This window comes from Zootoca vivipara, chromosome Z (genome assembly GCF_963506605.1).
Source record: "Zootoca vivipara chromosome Z, rZooViv1.1, whole genome shotgun sequence".
NCBI classification, from domain to species: domain Eukaryota; kingdom Metazoa; phylum Chordata; class Lepidosauria; order Squamata; family Lacertidae; genus Zootoca; species Zootoca vivipara.
The window spans coordinates 753,576-763,695 of record NC_083294.1 but is presented as its reverse complement, the minus strand read 5'-3'; positions in this window follow the sequence as shown (position 1 = coordinate 763,695).

Below are 10,120 nucleotides of genomic sequence, written 5' to 3'. Positions count from 1 at the left end.
CACAGATACACTCACATACACTCACATACACACAGCAGAAATGGTCAGGGATGATGCCTTCCATTAGCTTCAGCTGGTAGCCAGCTGGGCAGGGATAGCTTAACTTCTGTTGTCTATGCTCTGGTGACCTCTATGTCAGATTTCTGCAATAGGGCTGCCTCTGATAATGGTTCGGAAACTTTAGCTGCTGCAGAATTCAGTGGCCAGGTTGCTCACTGGGGCAAGATGGTTTGAGCATATTACACCGATCTTGTCTTGACTTCACTGGCTGCAAATCAGTTTCCAGGCCCAATCCAGAGTGCTAGTTTTGACCTATGAAGGCTTAAACAGCTCAGGACTGCAATACCGCAAGGACTGCCTCTCTCCATATGAACTGCCCCAGACCCTGTGATCATCACCTGAGGCCCTTCGTGTGCCTCCAGTGCAAGAGATCTGGAGGGTGGCAATGTGGGAATAGGCCTTTTCTGCAGTGGTTCCCCATTTGTGGAATGCTCTCCCCAAGGGGGCCCGCTTGGCACCTTCTCTACATATCTTTGTGCACCAGGCAAAAACATTCTTATTCTCCCAGGCCTTTAGCTAATCAAACCACCTGTGGCCTTTTAATCTGTGTAGGGGAGTATTGTTTTTGATTTGTTATTATGTTATGCATTTTTGTGTTTTCATATTGTAAATTCATCCTGCGACCCTTAAATGAAGAGCAGTAAAATAAATAAATAAATGAATGTGCTGTTTGCAACCTCTGGGAAGTATTCACTGGCAAATAAGGGAGGTCATGCTAGGAAGGCAACTTTTGAAGCTTGAAAGGGCTTTTGCTTATCACTTCTGATCAAAGATCAAAACCAGACCAGACATTCGTATTTGCAATTTATTTCCTTTATTTCCCAATTGTGTTCTTGCACGTATGCGGAAAGCAGTGTCTTCAGACTTGCAAAGGCTGAACAGCAGACTTGTGTGTTTGTTATTATCCTCTTGTGTACTTCTTGAGACAAGTGAACTCTGCAAAGGCTGGATTTTAGATCTGAGCTACGGAACAAGATTAATCTCAATCAATTTGCAAAGCAGATGCTTAGAGTTCTGTTCACCTTGAGAAGCAAGAATTTGGCAAGGGCTTCCTGATATTCAGTGCATCTTCACAGGCTCATTGATTTGCAATTGAGCTGAGCTGTGGAGATTTCTATCCAATGTGCAAAAGGTGAGTTTCAAAATGCACTTTGCAATGAACTCCTTGTTCTCTTAAATAAGGTTTCCATGTTCACAAGTAGGGGAAGCATCTGAGAGCTGTCTGTTGTCAGAAATTACTTGTTGCCTTTGCTCAAAACCAGTCACATAGATCTGGTTGCTCACTTATTGCAAGTGGGTTCACTGGCTGGGGAGCAGGGTTTGATGGATATGGCAATTCAAAAGCAAGATGATTAAAATGCAATCTATTTGGACATTTATAACCAGCTGGCAATGAAGAAGAATGTCAGGACATTCTCTGATTTTGGAGCCTCAAGTAGCTGCAACTGGAAATAGAAAACAAAGCAACAGAGTTCTCACAGAAGGCAATTCTCAATCAGAATGGTGTTCTCTCTGCTAAAAGGGAGCTCTAAATGAGAGAGGTCTGCTTGCTGTCACCAACTCTTCTGATGTGCTGGATCTGAGGAGGAGGCTGCATTAATAGAAAGGAACCACTCAACCTGTCCTAAGGGCCTCTGTTGTTAGGAAGGGGGCTGGGGTGTGTGAGCGAAGTTTAACCTTCTGGGAGAATTATATCATTATTCATCTTTCAATGGAAAATCCATTAGAGGCAAGAGATGGGCAGCATATAGATCTTGCATTAAGAATATAAAAAGAGTGCTGCTAGGTCAGGCCGAAGGGGATGCGGGTGGTGCTGTGGTCTAAACCACTGAGCCTAGGGCTTGCCAATCGGAAGGTTGGCAGTTCAAATCCCTGCGATAGTGTGAGCTCCCGTTGCTCGGTCCCAGCTCCTGCCCGCCTAGCAGTTTGAAAGCATGCCAAAGTGCAAGTAGATACTGGTAAATAGGTACCGCTCCAGTGGGAAGGTAAACGGCGTTTCTGTGTGCTGCTCTGGTTCGCCAGAAGCAGCTTTGTCATGCTGGCCACATGATCTGGAAGCTGTCTGCGGACAAACACTGGCTCCCTCGGCTGTAAAGCGAGATGAGTGCTGCAACCCCAGAGTCATCTGCGACTGGACCTGTCAGGGGTCCTTTACCTTTACCTTTAGGTCAGGCTGAAGGTGACCAATCTCACTGTGGCCAACCAGATGCTCCGATGGGAAGCCTGCAAGCAGGACATGAGTGCAACAGCAATGGCCTCCACCTGTGATTCCCAACAACTGGCATTCAGAGGCAATAGTGGAGATAGAATGTAGCCCACAGGGTTAGAAGCCATTGATTCACCTTGTTTTCAATGAATGTCAAATACTATTTTAAAGCCGTGCAGGTTGATAGCCTCTTATGGGATCTGGTTTCAGAGTTTTAACTACACACCACATGAAGAAGGGCTTTCTTTTGTCTGTCCTGAATCTTCCAATATTCAGTTTTGTTGGATGACCCCATGTGGGTTCTTGTATTATGAGAGAGGGTTTGCCCACTTTCCCCCACATGATATGTAGTTTGCATTATTATTATTATTATTATTATTATTATTATTATTATTATTATTCCTACAGTTCCTCCACCTTTCAGAAAGTTTATCAACAGCACAGCTATCACTGTTGTGATTTCCCCTCCCCTCAAATTTATTCACATATTTCATTGCAGGAGAACTTCTAAAGTTCAGCTTAGGTCAAGATTTCCAGGGCAATGCAGATCCCCTCCTTTCTCTTCCAGCAAAAGTGTGTGTGTGTGTGTGTGTGTGTGTGTGTGTGTGTGTGTGTGTCCCGCAAATCATAGTGCATGTAAAGCTTGTCCAAAATGCTTTGCGACCCCTGCGGTCAGATGCAGCTCAGCATCCTCCCTCGCAGCTAAGGGAGACAGACACTTTAAATCCGTTCCAGCTCATTCAAGCTGAATAAACTTGCGGCGTGTTTGTGCCAAGCGCTATAAATGGGACTGCAGAATTGTTCCCTGGAGAGGCCTTTGAGCCCTCTCTGAGCTCCTCACTCAGAGTCATTAGTGACTGCCTGTTGCCTTGTCCCTTGATGCTCCTAAACAGCAACGGGAATGGGGTGGGGTGGGGGTGATGGCACTCAAGCTGCACTGAATTTACTCCCGTCCCCCATGACACCCCTCTGCAAAGTTTGAGGGTACACATCCTCTTAGGTTTCTCCGGGCATGCAGCTAATCAGTGAATATTCCATTATTCAGCATCACTGCATAATATCCAAAGGCTGTGCGATAGCATTCGGGATTATATTTGATGGCATCTGATAGGTGCTACTGCAGCCCCATGGCAATTTCAACCTCATGCCTGGTTACCGGCAGCAGGGGGAGGGTAAGTTTCATTGAAAACAGTTGGTTTAGGACTTTTGAGTAAATATATCCAGGATTGTGCTGCTGGACAGTTTTGGATTAACTCCATCCATTCAGTTGGAAATATATACATATAGAACTTCAGTGTCAAAGAAAGATGTTAATATCTGAGACTAACATCAATGCCCAAATTGCAAAATACAAAAAACATATGGTAGATTTTGAATTTTGATGCAATTCCATTTCAGCTCTGCTAGGTACTCAGTTCAGAATGAAAACAGTGTGATAACATGTCAAGTCTTGGGCCCGTTGTTTTTCAGTGTCTTCATAAATGACTTGGATGAAGAAATTGAGAGGATGCTCATTAAATTTGAAGATGTCACCAAACTGGGGGGGGGGGGTAGATAATGCCACAGAACCCAGAATGAGAATACAAAATGATTTTAACAGATTGGAGAACTGGGCCCAAGCTAACAAAATGAATTTCAGTAGGGACAAGGAAGAACCAGCTGCACAAATATAAGATGGCGAACACCTGGTTTACTAGTGGTAAGGATCTATGGGTTTTTGGTGGACCACAAGCTTAACTTGAGTCAACAGTGTGATGCAGCAGCACAAAAAAGCAGGTGGCACTGTGGTCTAAACCACTGAGCCTCTTGGGCTTGCCGATCAGAAGGTCAGTGGTTTGAATCCCCATGACGGGATGAGCTCCTGTTGCTCTGTCCCAGCTCCTGCCAACCTAGCAGTTCCAAAGCACACCAGTGCAAGTAGATAAATAGGTACTGCTGCAGTGGGAAGGTAAATGCTTTCCTGTGTGCTCTGGCTTCCATCACGGTGTCCTGTTGCACCAGAAGCGATTTAGTCATGCTGGCCACATGACCTGGAAAGCTGTCTGTGGACAAATGCTGGCTCCCTTGGCCAGAAAGCGAGATGACTGCCACAACCCCATAGTTGCCTTTGACTGGACTTAACCATCCAGTGGTCATTTACCTTTACCTTTTACCTTATTCTGCCTTGGTCTGACCACACCTGGAATACTGTGTCCAATTATGGGCACCACAATTTAAGAAGGATGTTGACAAGCTGGAATATGTACAGAGGAAAGCAACCAAGGTGATCAAGGGTCTGGAAACCAAGCCTTATGAGAAATGGTTGAAGAAGCTGGGCAGGTTTAGCCTGGAAAAGAGGAGACTGAGAGGAGATATGACAGCAATCACACGGAAGAGGGAATAAGCTTGTTTTCTCCTGTTCTGGAGGGTAGAACCTGAACCAAGGGCTTCAAGTTACAAGAAAAAAAGATTCCAGCTAAACATCAGGAAGAACTCTCTGACAGTAAGAGCTGTTCAACTGTGGAATGGTCTCCCTCAGGAGGTGGTGGACTCTCCTTCCTTGGAGGTTTTGAAGCAGAGGTTGGATGGCCATCAGTCACAGATGCTTTGGCTGAGATTCTTGCATTGCTAAAAGATGATCCTTGGGTCTCTTCCAGCTCTACAATTCTATGATTCTATGAACTCTTGTTTCAGCCTTCCAAAACGTCCTTCCCCACCGCCAGCTGATGTGACGATTAGTTGTGATATTTTGGTGGTAAATGGAAGATATACCCGGTAGTGCACATGACCAGAGGAACTATTTTCTTCATATCAAACTGATCTGACCACACCTGAGTGCTGGGTGTCCAGTTCTGCGTATCACATTTTAACAAGGACATTAACAGACTGGAACATATCCAGGAGAGGATCACTAGGATGGCAAGATGTCTAGAAACCAAGTCTTAAGAGAAGTAGCTGGAAAAGTTGGATATGTTTACCCCAGAGGGAAGAAGATTAAGGGGAGACATGATGAGAGCTGCCTTCAAATTTCTGAAGGGCTGTCTGTCATGCAGAAACTGGAGCAGGCTTGTTGTTTGTTGCTGCAGGAGGGAGACTGCAGAGAAGCAGATTTTGGGCTAAACATTAGGGGGAGTTTCTGATGGTAAGGGCTGTCTCATATAGTGGAGCAGCCTGCCTTTGGAGATGGATGGACTCTCCTTCACTGGAGATATTTAAGTACAGACTATAGCTGCAAGATCCTACATTGAAGATACTTCAGTGTCGAGAGCCAGTGTGGTGTAGTGGTTAAGAGCTCCGCTCCTCCACATGCAGCTGCTGGGTGACCTTGGGCTAGTCACACTTCTCTGAAGTCTCTCAGCCCCACCCACCTCACAGGGTGTCTGTTGTGGGGGAGGAGGGGAAAGGAGATTGTTAGCCGCTTTGAGACTCCTTCAGGTAGTGATAAAGCGGGATATCAAATCCAAACTCCTCCTCCTCCTCCTCCTCCTCCTCCTCCTCCTCCTCCTCCTCCTCCTCCTCCTCCTCCCCTTCTTCTTCTTCTTCTTCTTTTCATCCAGGGGTTGGACTAGATGAGCTCTAAGATAATTCAACATCCTCCTTCAGAAGCTGGTAGAGATCAGGCCACAGCCTTGTGCAAAATGTCATGGAGGGGGGTTGCCTTGGTGTGCATTGCTAGGGGGCTTTATAAGCATCGTGAGAATGTAAGAAGAGCCTAAAGGATGAAGCCAATGGTCCATCTAGTCTAGCATCCTGCTCTCACTGTGGTCAACCCGATGCCAGTGAGGAAGCAGTGATGGCCTCCAACCTAGATCCCTTTAAAAGAGGGTTAGAGAAATTCATGGAGCAGAGGGCTAGCTCAGGCATCTCCAGACTCGTCCCTCCAGCTCTTTTGGGACTACAACTCCCATCATCCCTAGCTAACAGGACCAGTGGTCAGGGATGATGGGAGTTGTAGTCCCCAAACAACTGGAGGGCTGAGTTTGGGGATGCCTGGGCTAGTTCAACCCCTGGGTTAGTGAAGTACCTGCAATGCAGGATCTAGCAACAGTTGGAGGTAGAGGTGCTTGGGTCCTGTAGGTTTCCCACTGAAGCATCAGGCTGGCCAGTGTGAGAACAGGATACTGGACTGAGTGGGCTATTGTCCGGATCCAGAAGGCTCCTCTTATGTTTTTATGTTCTGAACTGACAAGCAGCACCTGAGCACAAGAGCATTCCTCTCCCCTCCTGCAGTTTTCAGCAGCTGGCATGCAGAAGCATTGCTAGCTCCAACCATGCAGGCAGGGGGATAGCCATTATGGCTAGTAGCTGTTGAATGTTGCAGGATGTTAATATGACTAGGAGCAAAGTGCCCTCTGTTATCTCAGAACAGGAACACAGTCTGACACAAATAATAAAATAAAATAAAATAATTATTATTATTTCCTTGTCTATTGCCCCTGTTCGGTTTTCAACTGTCTGAGAAAATGAAGCATCCGTCGGCATGGATGAAATTCACAGCCGTTCCAACAGGCCAGTCTGCCCTTGCCTCTTCCCACGCTCAATTGCTAAGCAACACGTGTGAGCAGGTTCTTAGTTTCCTGCAGTCAGGAAGAGGCTGGCTCTCATATGCAGGACTTAATAGAGCTGCCTTGAAGGGTGGCTGCATCTCCCACTTCCCACACACTTGATTTTACATCCCAAGTACAGCTCAGAGATGGAAAACACTGTATGCTTGTGGCCTGGACCCATCACTGCTGCTGTGGTTGGGTCCTGGAATTGCAGTGCGTGGCTGGTCAGAAGTAGGGCGGGTCTTTGGCAGCTTAGCTCTAGGGGTTGTCTAAGTGGGAAAGCTCCTGGGGTGATGGCTACAGGGTGACCATCAAGATACACTGAGCCCCTCTCATCAGCTGCCATCATGCCTGACCATTGACTAGGCTGGCTACAGCTGGCAGAAGCATCAGCAGGCTTTGAAGGCAAGAGCACTTCCCTCTTTTACAGTATGACCCCCATCATCTAGTCCTCTGGGGCAGACTGCCTCTGGGTCTGGAGGTTCCACTGAGCCAGGCTGACTAGTAGCTGCTGCAAGTGACTCAAAGCCAGTATAAACATACATTTTTGGATGTGAGTTCATGTCGTGTGTTTGACAACTCTCCAGCAGGGAGCTGCTAGGATGTCAAGGCTGCTCCCCAGACAAAGGAATGCACATGGCAGGTAGGTAGCCCCTTATTGTCAAAACTGACACCCCTTGCACCAGCTTATGCAATGATTTTTTTCTGGGGGGAGACAGGGGTACGCATACCCCTAAACATTTTGTGAATCTAAGTTTGGCCTCATTGAGGGGCAGTATTTCAATATGAGAAGGAAAAGGAGAGTACCCCTAAACATTTTTTTTAAAAGAAAGAAAAAAAGCACCGAGCTTATGTATCTTCCCCCAACGGGTCACACACATGCAGCCAGAGACTACATCTACATGGAAGCTGCTTCTGTTCTTGCCACTTCAATTCTTTCCTGGGGCCCATTGGACCTTGATTACTCTGCCTATTTGGTAATCCGCCACTGTTGCTGACTACTGCTCACAATGTCTAGGCTTCGCTTCTGCTGATGGAAGAAGTATGTACAAGTTGCTTGGAATCGCAAGCAAGAAAAATGCTGTTTGGGGGCATCATCTGGAGCAGGGATGAGGAACTTGTGACCTGCCAGATATTGCAAGATTATAGCATCAATCATGTCTAACCATTAGCCACACTGCCTGGAGCTGAGGGGAAGTTACGTGGGTTACATAGGAAGCTTCCTTATTCCTACTCAGTTCACCAAGATTTGAGGAGTACCAGGTTGGGGAACTCTGTCCTAGAACATTTTGGGGCTGAGTAGGGCGGCCTTCTTCTTCTAAAGAGGAAGGGGTCCTGGGTCCAGGTATAGGCAATGACCCCTCATGTTTATATCAGGCTGGGGTTAAGGTGAGACTCCATATCGCTTACTAATCAAAGGGGCGAACATGACATTTCCCTGCAGTGCCTGAAGGGGGTGCTGAAGCTTTGATTGCATGCAGCCCTTGACATCCCACTCAAGTTGCATTCCAGTCCTAGACTGCAGTGGTACCTCGACTTATGAAGACGATCCGTTCCGCAGTCACCTTCATAAGTCGAAGTCTTCAGTTGTCAAAGTGCCCGTTCTGCGCATGCACGAAGTGCGATTTCATGCTTCTGCACATGCACCGCTTCTGCACAGGTGCAGGGCGCACGCGGCAAAAAGACTTCTGGGGTTGTCGACTTCAGAAGTCAAAACCTTCAGAAGTTGAGTCGTTCGGATGTCGAGGTATGACTGTACTTTGTTTCCAGGGGGAGCTGTGGGGCTCCTCTCCTCTGGTCAGGCCTCTTTATCTACCTATTGGCCATCTTGCCACTTCCCCCAACCTACAGATCTGCTCCCACACTAGTTGTGTCACAAAACGGGAACAGCAGTTCAGAGCCGTCTTTCCCATAGGGCTTAGTGGTGCGGTGCACCAGGGCGCTGGTCTCTCAGGCGCGCCCCAGTGTGTGGGGGAGCTGTGCAGCTTTGCTGGTGGCCTTCCCTTTCCCCACATGCCCGCCAGCTGTGCCCCATCAACCATAAGACTTGTGGGCGTGCAGCTTGCCTCCCAAGCCTCTGTGGGAGGAGAGCGATCCCTGCAGAGCAGGCATCCCCAAACTTCGGCCCTCCAGATGTTTTGGACTACAATTCCCATCATACCTGACCACTGGTCCTGTTAGCTACCGTAGGGATCATGGGAGTTGTAGGCCAAAACATCTGGAGGGCCGCAGTTTGGGGGTGCCTGCTGCAGAGGCTTAGGATGGAAGCTGCACCCTCCCAACTATATGGCTGGCGTGTGTGCAGCTTCCTTCCCAAGCCTCCATGGGAGGAGAGCGATCCCCGCAGAGGCTTGGGAAAAGGTTGACAACTCTGGGTAACTGTGGGCGGGGGGGGGGGGAATCTTTGCACCACGGCACTGGCTATGCTTAAGATGGCCCTGCAGCAGTTCTTGAGCTGGAATCCTACAGTCTGTCCACTGCTGAATTGCACTGAAGTGGCCCTGAATTCAGTGAAAATGTGTCATTCCAATCCCTGCTTCCCTCCCTATCACGTCACCCTTCTGAGTGGGTCAAACTCACCCTCCTCCTCCTCTAACTGATTCTTTTCTGAGCTTTTGGCAAAAGCATGCAAAAGTCCCCGTCCCCCGTTCTGGCAGACAGCTCTTTACAGATTCAAAACATTCCCCTACAGCTCTTGAAGAATATATTTAAAAGGAGCTAAGAAATCAGCACAATCATTCTGTTGGAACCATTTTGGAATACAATGAGAGCCGCTGGAGCCTTCCTTTCAAATGCCACCACTGTGATATTCAGTCCATCTGCACAGGTCTTTCCTTCCTCCACAATTAATACCTGCCTTGTTTTAGATAATTTGATAATGTTCATGGGTACTGGATACTCTTCAATTGCCTCTACCCTGCTGAATCTGACCAATCAAAGGTCCATCTCATCCATTATTCTGTCTCTAACTGGGTCCTCAGAAGCAGCGTATGGAGGGAACCACTTTCTATGGCTTTTGAACATGGGAGGGTCTGCTTTTTCCTCGTGGTGGGGAGACACCTTGGGATCCAGCCCTAAATCTGGATAAAGCCTCTCCTCTTACCAGAGGGGAGGGGTTGTGAGCTCCCGCGTTGGCAGGGGGCGTATTAGGCCCCTGCGTCAGTTCCCGGCTGCCGCAACCGCACCACGCCTGTCAGCCAGCCAGTAGGGCTGGCTTGGGGGTGGGGTTTAGCTGCATTCAAGTGGCTACGGTGGCACCGTGCCCTCATTCTGCTGCCTGGCGTTGTCGGATCACCCACCCACCCTCCCTTTGGGTCATATCTGTGCT